We start from the raw sequence: 18,832 nt of genomic DNA, 5'->3' as shown, positions 1-18,832 counted from the left end.
GCGACCTTGGGGGTGCGATGTGTTTCCGGATTGGATTTATCTAGTGGCGGATTGAGGTATGTGTTCAAATCGCCGCCCCATACTATTGGTGCCTCAGGCCATTTCCGCAATTGTGTACATATCCGGGCCACACAAGTCGGGTCATCCACTATTGGACCATACATGTTCACAAACACCAGGAGCGTGCCACATAGCTTCCCACATACCATCGCACATCTGCCCTCATCATCAGCATGCGTGTGTACCATCTGAAAATCAGTCCCCCTTCTCACAAGGAACAACACCCCTCGCGCGTATGAGGAATAAGAGGCAGCAAATTGGAAGCCCGCCCAACTGCCCAATGCCCCACTGACTGTACTCAAGGCCAAATGCGTCTCCTGCAATAGAGCCAACTGCACATCATGCCTGGCCAAGTAGGCCGCCACCTGGCGTCCCTTTTTAGGAGAATTGAGACCTTGCACATTCCAAGTCAAAAATGCACAGTCAGTAGACATCACATTAGGGAAGGGAGACTAGCACCTGATGTTGCCATGGATATAGTCCTAGCGCACCACCCCCCCCCCCCGAGGACTGAGCAGTCAAATTGTCATACAACACTAGCATCATTGTGAACACTGTGGATCGAGAAATGCACGGAAAAATAAAATAAAAACAAACAATCATCAACTTTAGCAAACCGCCCCTCCAACACCCACCACCCACTCCAACCTCCCAATCAGGTCGAGACCAGCCCCCCCCCACCCTGCCCCAAGCTACAACTACGTGGGTGATACCCGCTGGGGGAAGAAGCACAGCTGCGTATACCCGCACCGAGGTGCGGACGCCGGAATTGGTCCCATGTTCGTGCCCCTGAGGCTCCAAAGTCAGTCTCACAGTGAGAGTACATAGTCCCCTCTCAGTCACCAGGGAGAGCCATAGATGTTCATCAGCGCCTCGTCCCCCGTGCCCCTCCACACCCTGTCCCCTCAGTCTTGCGGGCCGATCATTTATGGAAAAGACTCTCAGTGTCACAAATGTAGAGTGAAAGGTCCATCAGCGCATAGAGCAACTATTCAATCTGCATCGTCCAGGCCCGACTCCTGCTGCTCCGGCGCCGGTCGTTGTTCACACGGTCTGCCTTTGCAGATGTGTTTTGTGAATTTCAATGCCGATTTAGCATCAGTGAAAAAATGATTTTGTTCCTCATGAGTCACCTTCAGTTTCGTGGGGTATAACATGGCGTAGGGTACCGCCACCTCACGGAGTAGTTTTTTCACAGGGACAAATTCGCGTCTCGCGGATTGGACCGCCGGGGTGTAATCAGGGAAGAATGATAAGCTGTCGCCTTTATATTGCACTGGAGCCTTTGCCCTGGCTTCACGGAGGATCGAGTTGCGGTCAGCGTAGTTTAGAATCCTGGCAATGATTGGTCGCGGCGGCGCGCCTGGCTTCGGTTTGGGCCCCAACGACCTGTGAGCTCTTTCCACAATCATCACATTGGACAGGGCAGGTCAGAAGAGTTCACGGAGCATACCATTGATGAAGGGCTCCATCTTGTTGACCGGTGTCGTCTCCGAAAGGCCACGGGTACGTACATTATTACGTCTAGATCGCGCCTCTAAATCTTCGTTCTTCGCGCTTATTACCTCTAGGATCTTTTCCATTTGCAATAATTGCGTACGTGCCTCAGCTTGCGAGTCATGATCATCCGATACTCTATTTTCCAAGATGTCAAGGCGCTTTTCATGCTTATCAGCTTTCATTTTCACAATATCCAACCCTGTCGCCAAGGCATCTATTTTGCCATCTATAGTCTTCATTCCAGCATGCAGCTCGAGTAGGATAGTGCGAGTGTCGTCGTCGGCACCATCTTGCGCAGAAGGGGCCCCACCATTATCACTTTGCCCCTGCGGTCGCGAGCCACGTCTGCCTCTTAGCCTCAAATGCCAGCTTGGCTTGTCTCCGTTCAGTCTTGCCCATTGTTTCTGTTGTTGCAGCCGGGGCAGTTGCTGGTGGGTACTTTAGCGAGGAGGCCTGATCAGTGCAGCGCCTCGCACTACAGTCACGTGCAGCCGACGGTATCCCGCGCCACCTCCTAGGCGCAAGGCCAGGGGGGCTACTCCGCTGCCCTTTCCGCTCCGGTCAGCAACGGTCGCTAAATCCGCCGACCCACCAGTGGTTGTAGGACCTTTTCTTGCTGCAGGTCGGTGGTGTGCACTGCGCCTCACTGGACCCCCCGCCGCCCGCGACCCCCACAGGACACCCGCTCTGGCCGCCCACTCGCCCCCAGTCCACTGTGTATTCAAGGGGGCGCCGTGCGCCGGTCCGCAAGTAGTGCCCCACAAAGGCCCCAGACAGCGTGCAGACCAGCAGGGCACCACGAGTGGCTTTGCTTCGGCTGCAACCCGCCTAGGACACGCCGCACAAGCCCCGCAGGCCGCACCCATTGCTGCGTGCGCCTCGCAAGTCCTGCCCAGCCAGCCCCCGCAGGCCCAACCGCTCACCAAGCTCCCACTCACCGGCAAGCACTGCTCTCCGCTGCTTAACCGCTTCAAGGTCTCAGCAGGCAGGGCATGGGACTCTCGGTCTTCCGTCTTTCCCGCCAGCCGAGGTCGCTTCCTCCAAAGCTCTGAACTGGGCGTCTCCTGAGGGCAGTCTCAGACCAACTATGCCCGCACAGGAACCCCTCTCCGCGGCAATAAACGGGCAAGTTCCACAGGGCTGCCAGTCAGCTCCGCTCGTGCTCTCCGGCGCCGCTCCCCCCGCAGCCAAGTCTCGGCACCTCTACTGGACGCTCTCACTGCACTGATCGCGGAGCCGCCATCTTGTCTCGCTTCTCTCGACAGGTTTCTCCGGGGGATTCGGGGTATGGACGCGGCGATTAGTTCTGCAGCAAGTTAACAAGTTGTTCCAAAGCTCTCCACGGTCCCACAGGAGCAATTTCGAGTCCCAGTCAGGGGTAATAGGATGGTATTTGCCCGGTGTAGTATTCCGGCTCACAGAGCTCCCTTACAAGGCAGCCATTCCGTGTCGCGCCGTAGCCACGCCCCGCAGATTGGTTTAATCCTTGTGTGCTTCTGTTATGTTATGTTATGTTATGTTAAGGTCATTTATTGTGCGCACAGATGCTCCAGCAAAGGAGCGTCCTGGCGCCTGACAAGGTACCAACATAACACAACTTATAGCAAACATACAAAAAACGGAGATTTAAGAAAACAGAAAAGTCTTAACCGCTCTACGGAAAGAGAGCAAATCACCAAGGGCACGTAACTCTGGAGGGAGGGAGTTCCACAGGGCCGCAGCACGTACTTGGAATGACCGGCCACCCGCACGGCTACGCTTAAAACGGGGGACTACTGCCAGTTCCAGGTCCGATGATCGTAAAGAACGGACCGGAACGTAAGAGGACAGAAGATTCGAAAGAATCGCAGCAGGAGAACCCTTGAGGATCTTGAAAGCCATACAGAGTACTTTAAACTGGATCCTTTGCGTAATCGGCAGCCAGTGAAGAGAACGCAGCGTGTTAGCAGCAGAGCAAAATCTGGGTAACCCCACAACTGCTCTGGCAGCTGCATTCTGCACACGCTGAAGGCAGGTGATTTCGGCCCGATTCAACCCTACCAAAAGAGAGCTGGCATAATCGAGCCGAGACATCACCGTTGCCTGCACCACAAGTTGCCTGGTGGATGCATCAAAATTTTTTAGCACAGGTCGTAAGCCGCGAAACCGGAGTTGGTGTGGGACCCAGATCCGAGGGCCACCACCTGTCACCCCAGAGTTCCGTTTGCTTGCCAAAGATCATAATTTCCGTCTTTTTTGCATTCAGCTGGAGACAGTTGGAAGTCATTCAGCTGGCGACCGCCCGAAGTCCGTTCTGGAATCTAGGGGCGTCCACATCAGAGTCCCCACTGAACGTGACCGCTAGCTGAGTGTCATCAGCATATGACACCATAGTCATACCCCGACGCTTGACAACCTCAGCCAGCGGTCTCACGTAGAGATTGAATAACGTGGGACTCAGCGAGGAACCCTGAGGGACCCCAAGATCCAGAGGATAGAATTTGGACTGATGGGGCGGAACGGCCACGCAAAAGGATCGGTTGGCAAGAAAGCAACGGAACCACTGGAGAGCAGGGCCGGCGACGCCTGCTTCCTCCAGGCGCTGCAGAAGGATCTTGTGTGAAACGGTGTCAAAGGCAGCGCTCAGATCTAATAGCACCAGCGCCGCCGTTTGACCCGTATCAAGCACGGAGCGCAGGTGTTCCACCATAAAGAGGAGGGCTGTCTCCGTGCTGTGTCCAGCTCGAAATCCATTCTGCGTACTGTCTAAGATGTTAGCCCGTAGAAGATGGTCTGCCAGGGCTGTTTTGACGTGCGCCTCCGCAACCTTAGCCGGCCACGGGAGGAGTGAGATTGGGCAATAGTTCTCCGGTTTACAGCCGTCCAAAGTCGGCTTCTTTAGGATGGGCATGACCACTGCCTGCTTCCACTTTGCGGGGACCAGACCAGATGCCAATGAGGCATTAATCAAAGAGCAGACCGGCGATGCTAAGTCTTTAAACAGGACTGGCCTTAAAGGGTCGGCTGGGGACCCGGTCTTGACCTGCTGAGCCAATTTCTCAAAACTTTCAGGTGTTAGGCTAGGAAGAGAGTGTAAGACATCTTGCACTGGAAGGTTGCAAGGTCCTCCAACAGGGGGCAAAACCATAGGGAAGGCTCTATAGATGGCATGGACTTTTTCCAAGAAAAAGGCCGCCAAGGTTTCACAGTGTGAGTTGGAACAGTATTCGTTCACTAAGACCTTTTTTGCCACTAGATCTTTAAGAGCCTTGAAAATAGTCTTAGAGGGATTAGTGCTATTGCGGAATTGAAGGGCGTAAAATGCCGCACGAGTTCTGCAAACAGCACGATGATAGGTTTTGACGGTGGCCAGATACAGGATTTTTTTACTGCTGTCATAGGTTTTGCGCCATTCACGCTCTGCACGTCTACATGTGCTTTTGAGCGCCCGCAGTGATTCATCATACCAGGGACTAGGGTCCCTAGACCCACGTTTGCACAAGGCTATCGGGATGAGAGAGTCAAGGGCCCTAGTGACCCATTCACAGAACCGGTCATAGCCCCTATCCGCGGTATCGGAAGGACCCAACGGGTCAATCGACAAAAAGCGATGGAAGTCCTCAAGTTTGAGTTTATTCCAATGCCGTCTAGGAATAGCTCGAACCGCAGGTTTAAGAGTGGACTCATTCATAGGACACTGAATTCGCACCAAAAAATGATCCGTCCAGGCCAAGGTGGATGGAATAGTGACGCTTGCCTCCACCAGATTTGTGAAAAAGGGGTCTAAAGTATGACCACCTACATGGGTGGGATATGAGACCAACTGAGCCAGCTGGAGAGCCTCAAGATCAGCCACAGAGCTGTTCACCGCAGATATGGTCAGATCATCATAATGAAGATTTAGATCCCCAAGAATGGAAAAGTTAGCACACCCGACTGCCAACGTGCTGATAGCGTCTGGGAGAGCCTCCCTAAATGCTGCATCACTACCAGGGGGGCGGTAAATCAATGTGCCCGAAAGAGCAAAATGGGGAGTGACGGAGATCTTAAACGAGGCACTTTCACAGCCAGTGATTTTTTGCCCTTTCCAGTCACAGGGATAACAGGATTTGACAGCAAGCGCTATTCCCCCACCTCTGGAAGAGCGATTAAGAGTATAAACCGAATACTCAGAGGGGAAAGCCAGGTTAATATTAGCCGTGTCAGTCTCCTGTAGCCAGGTCTCAGTCAAACAGAAGACATCAGGCGATTCCGTTCCTATCAGGTCAAAAATGACTTGGTAATGTTTTACCAACGACCTGACATTCAAGTTCCATATTTTAAGATGGTGCCCGGGGTATTTAGGTCCAGTGACAGAGTTCTTGCTCATGCAAGTAGTACGAGTGGGGACGTCCAGCGTCCACCTCCCGCACGTGCACCGATAAGGGCCACATAACGGGCTTACCTGAGGTGCGTCACATCTCAGGGTGCTCTGTCCAATGGCAACTAATGTGTCCCTGGAGTAGCATAACATTACAGCCGCCACAGAGCCAGCCACATGAGCAATAGTCCTGCCCTGCCCAACGCGAGCAAGCGCGGAGGAGCGCAGACGGGCAGGACTCTGGCACGACTCAGGCTAAGCAAAGGCGCGCCCGCTGCGCGATACCGCTGCGCTAGGCGGGGAGCTTTAAATAGGTGTCCCTCCCAAGCTCCTGCGCACTAGAGCGCTCGCAGGTGAAAGCGCCTGAAACCACGAACAGTCCGCTCCAAGATGGCGGCTAAAAACACACCCCACCCCAAGGACCCGGACCCGCTCAACAGCGGTGCAGAACGATTATGGTGCAAGTACTGGGGCATGCAAGATCAAGGGACAACAACGAAAGATAAAGCAAATACAAAATAGGGATAATTGGTTCTGTATATTATTACCAGGGATCATCTTGATTGTAACCATTTTTATGAAATATTGTCATCAATTTGTTTGATAAACCAGCACATGTGTAATTGTGACTAATTGTCCTTTGCTGAAACAAGATATAATGAGACTGGTTATCAAATGGTAGAGAGTGTCCGATATGATTTATGTGTATCAAGATAAGCATTAAAAATATATATTTGATACAATAAAGAAAATAAAAAGTCATACATTTTTAAACATTTAAAGAGAATTTATAAAATAAAAGGAGTATTTTTCTAGACCTTTGTTCTACCTATTTTGTATCTAGAAGTGTTCAACGTATGCATTGTTTCATTTATCCATGCACGAAACCCTGTGCCGTCTGTTCATCTTTCTAAAGCTAGTTATTCCTTGCTAGGGTTTATCCTTAATTGCAGGGGCCCCGTAGCGTTTACTAAAAAAGGGTAAACATCGTTTACAACGATGTTTTCACAACGCGGTACCTTTACACCGCGGCTGTGACAACGCAAGTCGTTACCACGACTTGCGCTGGAGGGCGCTCAAGGTCTAAAAATAGTTAATTTACTATCCTAACACCTTCCCTAGGGTCCACGGGGACTGGTGTTAGAATAGTAAATTAAACTATTCGAAATCCGCGCCCCCCCAACGCAAGTCGTGGTAACGACTTGCGTTGTCACGGCCGCGTTGTAAAGGTATGCGTTGTGACGGTACGCGTTGTACCGTCATATATCCCTAAAAAAGGGTTAGCCATATCTACATGGCCACCACCCTGCGTGGCTTTTCACGGCCTTGCAGATATGGAGTGAGGCAATGCAGCGCAAGTCACTGGGTTGCCTCACACTGCGATGGGGAGGCGTGCCATGGGCTTTATGATGGGTGTTCCACGTAACACCCATGGTATTTGACACATTCCCAGATTTACAACAAGCTGTAAACCTGGGAATGCGTCAAAAGCCTACACCTCCCCAGGGGAGGTGTAGGCGAGGCACAACCAGGAGAAATATCATTCTTTCTCCATCTTTTTTCCTCTTTCTATGTGTGCTGAATTCTGCAGAACACATAAAAAGAGAAAATTGCCTCCACTGATTTTATTTTTGCAGAAAGAAGAAAGGTGTCCCTTCCTGCACAAAAACAATCACCCCTACAATGCGGACACCTTTGCACCATGGTGAAAGGGTGCCTGTGTTGGCGCAAGGCAACCATTTGAGTGCCAGCACAGTAAATGAAAACAGGAATGTGCCATATCTCATCGATATGGCACAGTCTTTCCATTTTCTTTTGGCGTAGGGTAGCGCAACAGGAAGGCTTGTGATGCTGCGCTACGCCAAAAAATGGTAAATGAGCCGATTAATATATAAAGCCTTGGCCGAAGAGGGAGTTATATCATCCATGTAAGATTCTAAGGCTGCGATGTACTTGAAGGAAGGTGACCGTAGGGACAGGCCTTTAATTCCACCAGGCATTTCCCCCTTTGGTCTGACGCCCTTGGAGTAAGGTGGGTCCCTCCTGGTGCCTCGGTCACTATTCCCGTTTCTCAAGGTGAATTGCAGCAGGGACAGGGAGGCTGCAAGAGGGAGACCAAAAAAAGGAGGCGGGAGGAAGGTAGAGAGAGAGAAAGTGCATGAGGAAGGTAGAGAAAGAGAAAGTGCATGTGGAAGGTAGAGAGAGAGAAAGTGCATGAGGAAGGTAGAGAGAGAGAAAGTGCATGAGGAAGGTAGAGAGAGAGAAAGTGCATGTGAAAGGTAGAGAGAGAAAGTGCATGAGGAAGGTAGAGAGAGAGAAAGTGCATGAGGAAGGTAGAGAGAGAGAAAGTGCATGTGAAAGGTAGAGAGAGAAAGTGCATGAGGAAGGTAGAGAGAGAGAAAGTGCATGAGGAAGGTAGAGAGAGAGAAAGTGCATGAGGAAGGTAGAGAGAGGGAAAGTGCATGTGGAAGGTAGAGAGAGAGAAAGTGCATGAGGAAGGTAGAGAGAGAGAAAGTACATGTGGAAGGTAGAGAGAGAAAGTGCATGTGGAAGGTAGAGAGAGAGAAAGTGCATGAGGAAGGTAGAGAGAGACAAAGTACATGTGGAAGGTAGAGAGAGAGAAAGTGCATGAGGAAGGTAGAGGAAGGTAGCGAGAGAGAAAGTGCATGAGGAAGGTAGAGAAAGAGAAAGTGCATGTGGAAGGTAGAGAGAGAGAAAGTGCATGAGGAAGGTAGAGAGAGAGAAAGTGCATGAGGAAGGTAGAGAGAGAGAAAGTGCATGTGAAAGGTAGAGAGAGAAAGTGCATGAGGAAGGTAGAGAGAGAGAAAGTGCATGAGGAAGGTAGAGAGAGAGAAAGTGCATGTGAAAGGTAGAGAGAGAAAGTGCATGAGGAAGGTAGAGAGAGAGAAAGTGCATGAGGAAGGTAGAGAGAGAGAAAGTGCATGAGGAAGGTAGAGAGAGGGAAAGTGCATGTGGAAGGTAGAGAGAGAGAAAGTGCATGAGGAAGGTAGAGAGAGAGAAAGTACATGTGGAAGGTAGAGAGAGAGAAAGTGCATGTGGAAGGTAGAGAGAGAGAAAGTGCATGAGGAAGGTAGAGAGACAAAGTACATGTGGAAGGTAGAGAGAGAGAAAGTGCATAAGGAAGGTAGAGAGAGAGAAAGTGCATGAGGAAGGTAGAGAGAGAGAAAGTGCATGTGGAAGGTAGAGAGAGAGAAAGTGCATGTGGAAGGTAGAGAGAGAGAAAGTGCATGAGGAAGGTAGAGAGAGAGAGAAAGTGCATGAGGAAGGTAGAGAGATGGAAAGTGCATGAGGGAGGTAGAGAGTGAGAAAGTGATCAGATGAGGTAAGAGAGGAGAGAAGGAGGAAAATAGAGAATGGATGGATGAAAACAGAGGGCTAGCGAGGGGTGGCAAGCAGAGCGTTGCTGGTTTGAGCATTTTTGCCACGGCTGCTTTTGGTTCCCCAGTCTAGCCCGCTTGAGGGGAGTGGGACCATGGAGATTGGACAGGGTCTTAGACCCCAGGACTCCCGGAGCAGCTAGACTTACAATGCCCACCAGCAAAAACAAAGTTATCTGGTGCCGCCGGCATGTCCTGTGGAGGTTTTAAGGCCCTGAATGGATTCTGGCAGCAGAGAACTTTCGCATAGGAGGTAGAAACTTATTGTGTGCAGGGCTCTCCAGCTCACCATTCACCGTGCAACAATATCTTCACCGGGTGGCCACTTGACGAGTGTCGAAGGAGTGTGTCACATGCACCACCATGTGAGCTGGCATGCCTACAGACCCTAGATTGTACACCATGGGGTAACCACTACTGAAGAAGGTTTTTTTAATAGTGATAGAAAAACAGACTGCTCAACACGGTTGGAAAGGACAGTTTGTGAAATTTGAAGCAGCATTTGTGAATTCATAAAATATCCTTCTTTGTGTATGTGTATTCTGCCTCCTGTTCAGGTTTAGACCATGTCCCTGGGGTTCCCACCTCCCAACCAGTCACTGTCACTTCATTCCCTCCTCCCCGCCCCCTCACACAGATGGCCGCCCCTCTTGCTCTTGCCCGCGTTCCTCCATCTTGGACTGGATGTTGTACATGGGAACAAGACTCACCAGAGGTCACCTCATGGTTGATGGATCTTGCATCTGCTGAGTGGAAGGTGGTAGGGTGTTGTTCCTCTTCCTCAGTGTGTGTGTTGAGGTTTCTGCTCTCAGTCCTCCAAGCCAATGTTGGCATTTCCAGCCTGGAAGGATCCCTCCTGGGCCACACTTAGTGGAGCCCCGGGCTGAAGAATCAGCTAGCGGAGGGCCAGGGACAGAGGAAAGGGAGAATGTCCGACTGTTGGGGTGCAGTGTCCATCATAGCATCGCGCCGGACCACATGTGGCCACTGACTTACAGACAGTTATTCCTGAGAGAAGAATTCACTCAATGTTGAAACATTAGCAGCTGTGGAGGTGAGGCATTGCCTGGTGGCATGTTCCACACACAGTAGGTTTTCTTAAACAAACAGACTACCAAATGTGCGGTCGCCATATTGGGGCTCGAAAGGGGTTGCACAGAATGGGCATGATGATGTCAAATGTTGGATGTCGGCCAGCTTGATTTGTGATATTTTACAGGAGAAACACTGCATTTTAACACATCTTGCATGAGCTTAACTCCCAGTGATGGTTTTACCTCCAAGTTATGCTAGGCAGAGAGTGAATGAAAGACCACAAGAACAACCACTCTTTCCCTGGCAACTCGGGTGGATTTTCTTGCTTGTTCAATGTTTGCATGCAGTCTCCCTGCGCTGTGCTTCTTTATTATTCTGGGTTTACCCTTGGTTCCTTTTGTTGATGGGCTTGCTGCTGCTTTGATTGCTCTGTCTCTTCACCCCTACCTGTTATGTTTTCTGCAGATTCTTGGCTCATCTTTGAAGTCGTTGCGTTAATAATTGAGAGAGACCCCTTGACACACCAGGGGAATAGAGTACTTGCAGACAGTGAAAAGAAAGGGGAGATCCCTTGGTGGACACACTCAAAATCAATCAAATGGTGTATTACTAACACCAATGTTAGCCCATATATTAGCAATGGTCTCTAACACTATGTGATACACAAACAATGAATTCTATAGATTCTTTTTATTTTTTGGTTAAAAACATATCCTAGGTATTACAAATTCTAAAAACAACATATTACGATTCCATTAAAAACATATACAATATCATCACATTTGTATTCATCTGAATTTCATAAATCTATTACAGGCAGAATATACAGACAACAAATTATTTTAACACTGTATTATACAAAAGGGAGAGAGACAAACACAGACACTCCTATTTGTCATCTTTGAAGTCTTCTGAGGTTCTCTTCAGACCACAGAGACCATCTGACCTCGGGAGAGAGGTTATCGTGGGGCATATTATCAAGAACAGCGTTAAAATTATCGCCGCTTTAGCGGCAGGAAACTGCCACTAAAGCGGTGATAATGGGCATGATAATTACCCCATGTGCATTCCCATAGGAGCCCAGGTTCTGCTGTGAACCTGGGCTTCTTTGGAAATTCAGAAGGGCATATTATCAAGCCCATTATCGCCGATTAAGCAGCAGTTTCCAGCCGCTAAAGCGGCGATAATGTTACTGCCATTCTTGATAATAAGGCCCCATGTTCTTTATGCTGCATACCCAACCAACATATTCACTGTTAGTTACATATTCCTTGTTTTATTCACTGAGCAATTGGAGTCATCTTTGAAACTTCCTACATATCCAGCCGATGTCTCGCTTCCCTTATTTTGCTTCTCTGTTTTCCTGAGAGTTCTCGCTTCACATCAGTACAGTATCCAACAATTTGCTGGTCATCTGGTTTTGGGGAAACCGTGGACCAAGCAGTTTCCCCTGCCTCCCTGCTCACAGTTGTTACTAAGACCCTAGCTAGACCAGCCTGAGTGGGAATCATGAAAATGCAAAACTGCCCAAAACAGGCCACAGAACTGAAATGCTGGAATACACAACAACACTCTGCAGCTTGTGTATAAATATAAGCAGAAACTTCTAGTAAATATGGCAATATTTCCTGACCAGAAACGTAAGGTCCTACACCAGTGGTGACCCTGAGCTTCATTTGCAGTCCAGGGTGGTGGTGCTGGCCTCCCGCTCCTCTTACCATGCTCAGGATAAGTAACCTGGGAAGAGTTGGCGAGCCTGCCAGGAGGAGCAACCTGCAACTAACTTTGAAGGAGAGAGCTGAATGTTACACATTAGAGATGACTGTGTATGAAGACGCTGCTCAGAAGTAGCCAAACGTGAGATTGGGCTTGGTAAGGTGAAGTGATGCCACTACTGCAACACGGGTTGCGAACTGCATAGAGCAACAGTGAGAAGGTCCAGAAGCCCAGACGCGTCTTCCCAGTAAAGTCCAAATCAACACCTGTGCTGAGGGTGCTCCAGAATCTGCCAGCATCCAATGTGTGACCTGGTGCTAAGAAGTATGCTAATATTAAGTCAGCCACTGGATATGGTTGGACTTCCAAGAAAGACTTTAAGTGCCAGGAGAAGTCAAGAACAACAGGAGGAGGGACACCGCTGCAACCCCGGGTGGGCACCAGCAGCAAGATTTCCCTGGCCAGACGCCTTGTGACCTCCCAGCGCAGCACTGACAGGCTCGTGCAGCCTTTGCACACCTGAGGTTTCAGGTGCCAACACTCACCATGGAGAAAGATCCCATGGGCTAGGCAAGAGTCAGGGCACAGTGCATGCACATGGGGGCTGTGTACCTCAGCTGCCAGGAATAGGCCTGCTCTCGCCTTCAGCGAGGCGTGCTAGAGTCACCAGAACAGGAAGACCTCAGATATATTACCCAATGGACAGGGCGGTACCATCAGGCCGGTACCATGGCATTGTGTCCGCAATGGATGAACTACCCATCAGTCAGCCAAAGGCCAATGCTGTTGCCTAAATAGATTGTCCCCAAAGCACCTCAGGAGGTTTCCCATTGGTATTCTATAACTACTGTCCTCTGTGTCTTATGTGCTGTATATTCATCCAGTGGGTACATCTTATTTTCCTAACCTTAAGTCCTGACTGGACAGCAGTTTGTTGATTGTTAGGTGATGTTCACTGAGTGCTGACTCTCTAACCCCACACCACCTCCCTGACTCAGCCTGGACCACTCGACTTCAATACCCTGAGAGTCCAGTCCTAAAAAAAGTGCATCACATGGGCAGTTTTTGGTCCACTAGTAGGGTTATGCCCCTGGACATCAGGGGTAAATTACTCCTTTTGACAAAGTTGGTGCCCAGTAACCCTTAACTGCCCAGGAATTCCTGAAAAGTTACCACACCAGCGCATGACATGTATTATGGTTTTAATAATAAAGAAACAAGGGTCCCTAATTAGAAAATTAAATCATAAAATGTTAGTATATCAAAGTGTAATAACAAAACATGAATAAAAAAATAACATACGATCAAAAGCAGTTTTATTTAAAAAAAAATGAAAAGGTGCCAGTGAGAACAAGCAAGAGAAAACAGAAGCTTTCCTAATAACAGAATATTCATCAAATACAAATTCCTAAAGAGTCCATGAATGCTCTAATGAGGCCCATTGTATAAAAAGTCATATGTTATAATACAAAATAGGAGATTTACATCACACCTTCCTGCAAAGATTTATAATGGAATCACCATCGTATGTTAGGGAAACCCCAGATTTTTTTAAGTGTCTAGAGCAGGTACACTTGGAGGTCTGGATATAACGAAACATGTGTATTTCTAAAGCGCATGTATACCACTATGGGTATCTTGCCACTGAATAACAGATGTTTGGTGTTACCCAACTCAATGGTACTCATTTTATCGACCTCAGATGGATGAAAGGATGAGTGGACCCGCCGGGATTTGAACCTGGCGGCCATGAGGTCATACACAGGACTCTGCAGCAGACGCATTAGTCCACTGAGCCACCAGACCTTTAAAGAGTTAATGTGCGGCTGCAACATATGCAAACATGTCATAATGTTTTCCTAAGAAAGAATGGTCTGGAAATCTTCCAATGTGCAGCAGAGATGGAGTTGATGTGTTTTTATACGAAGAGGAGATCAATTTTGCAAAAATCATTGTAATTGAATGCAGTACATGAACTAACAAAGCAGGCTCATGCAATCAGTAGGGCAGCTGTAAACCTTGTGGATGTAAAAGTCCATCCATAGATGTTTTAGAGGGTTCAAGTCTATGCAGTAGTCCACCGAGTGCAACAACTAAAAGAGAGTACAAATACAAGGAAACAAATAACTCAAAATAAGGAACTTCAAACAATTTCAAGGAAGTAATTATCTTTGTATTGAAACTAAACAAAAACATAATGGCCATCTGGTAGCAGCAGAACAGCCACCAAAATAAAAAACAAATGTTTTGCTAAACATAAATTAGGAATTTTTCCCTGTCTGAATTGTATCCATTGTGCCAACATAATTCAATGAGAATATGTATATCACCATAAAACAGGAAATGAAATTCAGGAAGAAGGTTTTTCATACGCAAAGCCAGTTATTACATCTGTTCGATGAAATGCCGCGTGGCGAGGATTATTTGGCAAAGGATGACGGAAATTTAGATAACTAGATGCTGAAACATCATGCCCAAAATACTGACAGGATATCCTGAGGGCTCCCAATGCTGCGGCTAGATTACATTTGGTGAGATTTTGTTGTTGTGTTTCTTTTTATATACTAATCAAATGGAAGGGGGAGAAGGAAATAGCTGATCCCTCAGTTTCCTTAGGTTAATGCAAAAAATCAAATGGGGAGGGATCACTTGTCCTGCATGAACCAGGGTATGCAGGAGATCGTACAACGGTGTCTCCAATAAAAAACCCTCATGCACGTGTTGGGTAGTGTGGTAAGCGGTATATCTTGGTTCTCCGCTCTTCAAACACGTGTGTGCATAATCATAGGGTTAGTTTCGGTATGCAGCCTCCACCAGGAGGATCTTACCCTTGGTAAAAACAGTACCTAATCTTTTCAATAGAGCGCACGCTAATTGAGCATTCCCCTAAGGGATCCACCCGAACCCAGACCTAATAAAATTCCTATTTCTGGTTATTCGGGGGATTTTTAACTATTCTGCACATTGTCCACATCACTGGGTCACTACTGTTTTTACCAAGGGTAAGATCCTCCTGGTGGAGGCTGCATACCGAAACTAACCCTATGATTATGCACACACGTGTTTGAAGAGCGGAGAACCAAGATATACCGCTTACCACACTACCCAACACGTGCATGAGGGTTTTTTATTGGAGACACCGTTGTACGATCTCCTGCATACCCTGGTTCATGCAGGACAAGTGATCCCTCCCCATTTGATTTTTTGCGTGTTTCTTTTTATACCCTTTGCTGCTTTAGTGTGTGAATTTCCATTCCCTTTCACTGCACTTATATTTATATATATATATATACATATATATAAAGTGTTGTTAACCTGTTTTTCTCTTTCTACACAAAATAGCAGCTCTGGTGGGACAGTTCTTATGGTAGGACGTATGATATTGCAAACTGTGTATGTTCTCAGCCTTCACACACCTCTTTTGAGCTGGGTTTGTTCTACCAGTCAAGGAGGCTTGGGTGAGGGGTATCCCAAAATGCAAAAATACTGGTTGCAAAGGGGCAGATTCAGATTTGCGGCTGGTTTTTCACTTGATGCATATGGCCCTTGGTCTCTTGGGAACTGTGATTAACATTAGCCTGCCCTGCTATATTAAATATTCAGAGGTAACTGGAAGGAGGGTCTGAAATTATCCCAAAAAGAAGTCCTAAATAATGAGGGAGAAGGTCTTTGGCAACGGATAATGGAACTCACTTTGTGTCTGATAGGATGTTTACATTTTTGGACACTCATGATACAAGCATTTTAAGGTGGCTAGGTATTCTCCAGCTTCCAATGGCCTGGTGCAACGGGGCGATAAAATCCTTAACGGTATTCAAATGGCTCTGGCTGCAGAGTTGGACGTGGAAACGTTTTTGGAAGAGAAGGTGTGGAATTACAATACTTCGCCACACTGTGTCACTGGTGCCACTCCTTTTGAGTTATTAAGGGATAGAAAAGCTAATTCTATTTTATTACTGTCATACTTGGCAGTAAGTTATCTATTGGTGATGGCTCTTATCTTAGAGATATAGCTAAGGTTGTCAAGGCGAAACAGTTGGATATGAAAAAATGGTTCGACAGGAGAGGTTTTGTTGGTGATGTTGAGATTCCTGTGGGTGACTGGGTCTTGTTTAAAAAACAATTCAAGGTTAAAAAAGGAGAATCTGTTTTCGGATCCGGTTCTAGTGTGTAAGGTTAGTAAAGAAGAAGCGGCATTTTTGGAAGGCAAGGGTTGGTGGAACAAGAGGCAGTTAGTAAAGTTGAAGAAGGATCAAGCGGAATTAATTAGGGGCAGGAAGATTCCATTACTGGATCATGGTCTGAAGTGGACACATTGCTTGCATGATCATGAACAGACTGGATGCTGAAGTGAGGTTGTGAGTTCATCAGTCAGCGAACCGATTATTGGTTAGGATAATCCTGTATGGGGTGTCACATTAGAAAGCCTCCTTCCAAATTCAAGGATTTTTTTACATGCTAATTGATAATTATTTTTTTTCTTTTTTGTTAAGGGGAAGGTGATGTAGTGGGTTGGTAATTGGAATGTTTATCTAATGTTATGTGTTCTGTGGGCCCCGCGCTTGGAGTGTGCGTCCTCGGGAGTTCGATCAACTGTTGCCAGGTGCGATCGAAGTCCGGAGAGTGTGACGCTCCTTGCCGTGGCTGAAGTAGTGCATCTAATAAACGTATCTTCTTACCTTAAATATGTTTTCCTGCATGGTACATTAATACTTACCACACTCAGCTGATCGCTCACATCCCAACCTTCAATATTTCATTGAAGTGGGACAGCGTGAGCGAATATCTGTTTCTTTGTGCGTTGCTAAGCAACGCGATTGCTTCTCTTAAAGGCTCTCTCTTTGTGAATTGGGGGCCTCACAGGGCCTCAGTGATGTGTGCGATGTGTGCAGAGCATGTCGCGTAGTGTTTGCCAAGGGTCATTCCTTAAAGGCAGAAGAGACTCCTTGGTGAAGAAAAGCCAAGAGCAAAAGAAAAACAAGCATTTACAATGCAACGGTCTCGCATTTGCAAAAGTTAGAGCTATTGGCATTGTAAATGACAAATATTTTATTTATGTGTTGCTTTTGAAAACAGATAAATAAATGGCATTGTCATTTACAATGCCAATAGCTTAATCTCTCACAAATGCGAGACCTATTGCATTTGCACCCCCACACACACAGAGCCACACACAAAGCCACCCACACACAGAGAGCCACACACACACACAGAGCCACACACACACAGAGCAACACACACACACAGAGCCACACACACACACAGAGCCACACACACACAGACACACACACACACACACACACACACACAGAGCCACACACACAGAGCCACACACACAGAGCCACACACAATGCAACTTGAACTCACCTTCACGAGACAGCAGGCTCCGGCGCTGGGCCGCATCCGGGGCGCACAGAGCTTGCGCCTGTGGTGGCACCGCTCTTGCAGAGGGCAGCACGGACGGCGATTCCGTGAAGGCACAGAGCAGCACCCATCAGTCACCGTCATGTATAATGCACAGCACCCCTGCATTCAGTGCGCAAACCTTATAAAGGGTCACATCTCCAGCTACAATACTCTTCTGTTTTTTACACCGCACCTCACAAACTTAAGATGCCATTAAATTATGATTATCGTGAAGGATGAACGTCTGCAGCTACAGTTTTAAAATGTTTTTCACTTTACTAAATATAAGTATCGCTTAAAGAAATGTGTTTCTAATAAGTGAACATAAGACTGAAATGTCCATTCCACATTTATGCGTGCACTGCTAATTATATTTGTGGCTTTTAGAAAGTGTTCAAGCAATTTGAAGGCTGAGAAGAGTGCTAATAACAACATAACGTCATCACAAAAATCTCTCACCGTCTCATGCAGCATGACTTGACTTTAACGTACCACCGAGATCAACTTTTTAAACATATAATAACTTAGATGCATGGCTTCTTAACGCAATCTCTTTCCTTCCTAATTTGATTTTCATTATTGCATGACAAGTATGCCCACGGTCATGGGGTGACTGTTGACCAGCCTGCTGAGATATACTTAACTGCAAAGTACTATGTATGTGCCTTTGCAAAATGTACTACTGTTAATGGTACAATGTAAATGTAAAATAGTTAACTTGCTGATTTGCTTGTATGCACGTGACTCTGCAACGTGAAAGGCATAGTAGGGTATTTAAGAGTAGGGCACCAAAAAAAACTCTAGAGCGGGCTCCAGTATCATACTGTGAATGCCTGACTGGACACTTGACATAATTACTCATCTCAATTGAAGGTTGCCAATTGACTCCAATTCAACATGGACAATATTTCCCAGTACCAGGGCTTTAAGAAAAGTGCACTCTGGGAGTTGAAGTCTTGGTTCATTCAATCGAAGTGGAGGAACACAATTTTAAAATAATGATTTATAAAAGAAAAGCTCAATTTTGAAATCTGATGTGACTGGTAACAGGAAGTCAGCTGCCCTCTCTACCCCGAGTAGCCTGGCCCCAGAGTAAGCATATCATGTTGTAGAGAAGGAGAACTCCAACACATCACTTCAGACTCTGATAGAGCGGGTCTGCCACAGAGGGGGAGCGAATGGGAGGTCGCGACTTCCCGCTGCAGCGAGGTGTGCGTGAGACCAGCCGCGGTGCAGACCACTGGCTCCTATCCACGGACACACCGACACCCGCCAGATTGCTCATCTGGACTTAAGCGAAACCTACGCCCGTGGCTTTAAGTATTTAAAGGCAGACGGGCTTAAGGCGGTGTCCTTACAATTTTAAATGGATATTGTT

Source organism: Lissotriton helveticus, chromosome 12 (assembly GCF_964261635.1).
Source record: "Lissotriton helveticus chromosome 12, aLisHel1.1, whole genome shotgun sequence".
In the NCBI taxonomy this organism is placed as follows: domain Eukaryota; kingdom Metazoa; phylum Chordata; class Amphibia; order Caudata; family Salamandridae; genus Lissotriton; species Lissotriton helveticus.
The sequence above is the reverse complement of the archived record's forward strand: the minus strand, read 5'-3'. Positions refer to the sequence as shown.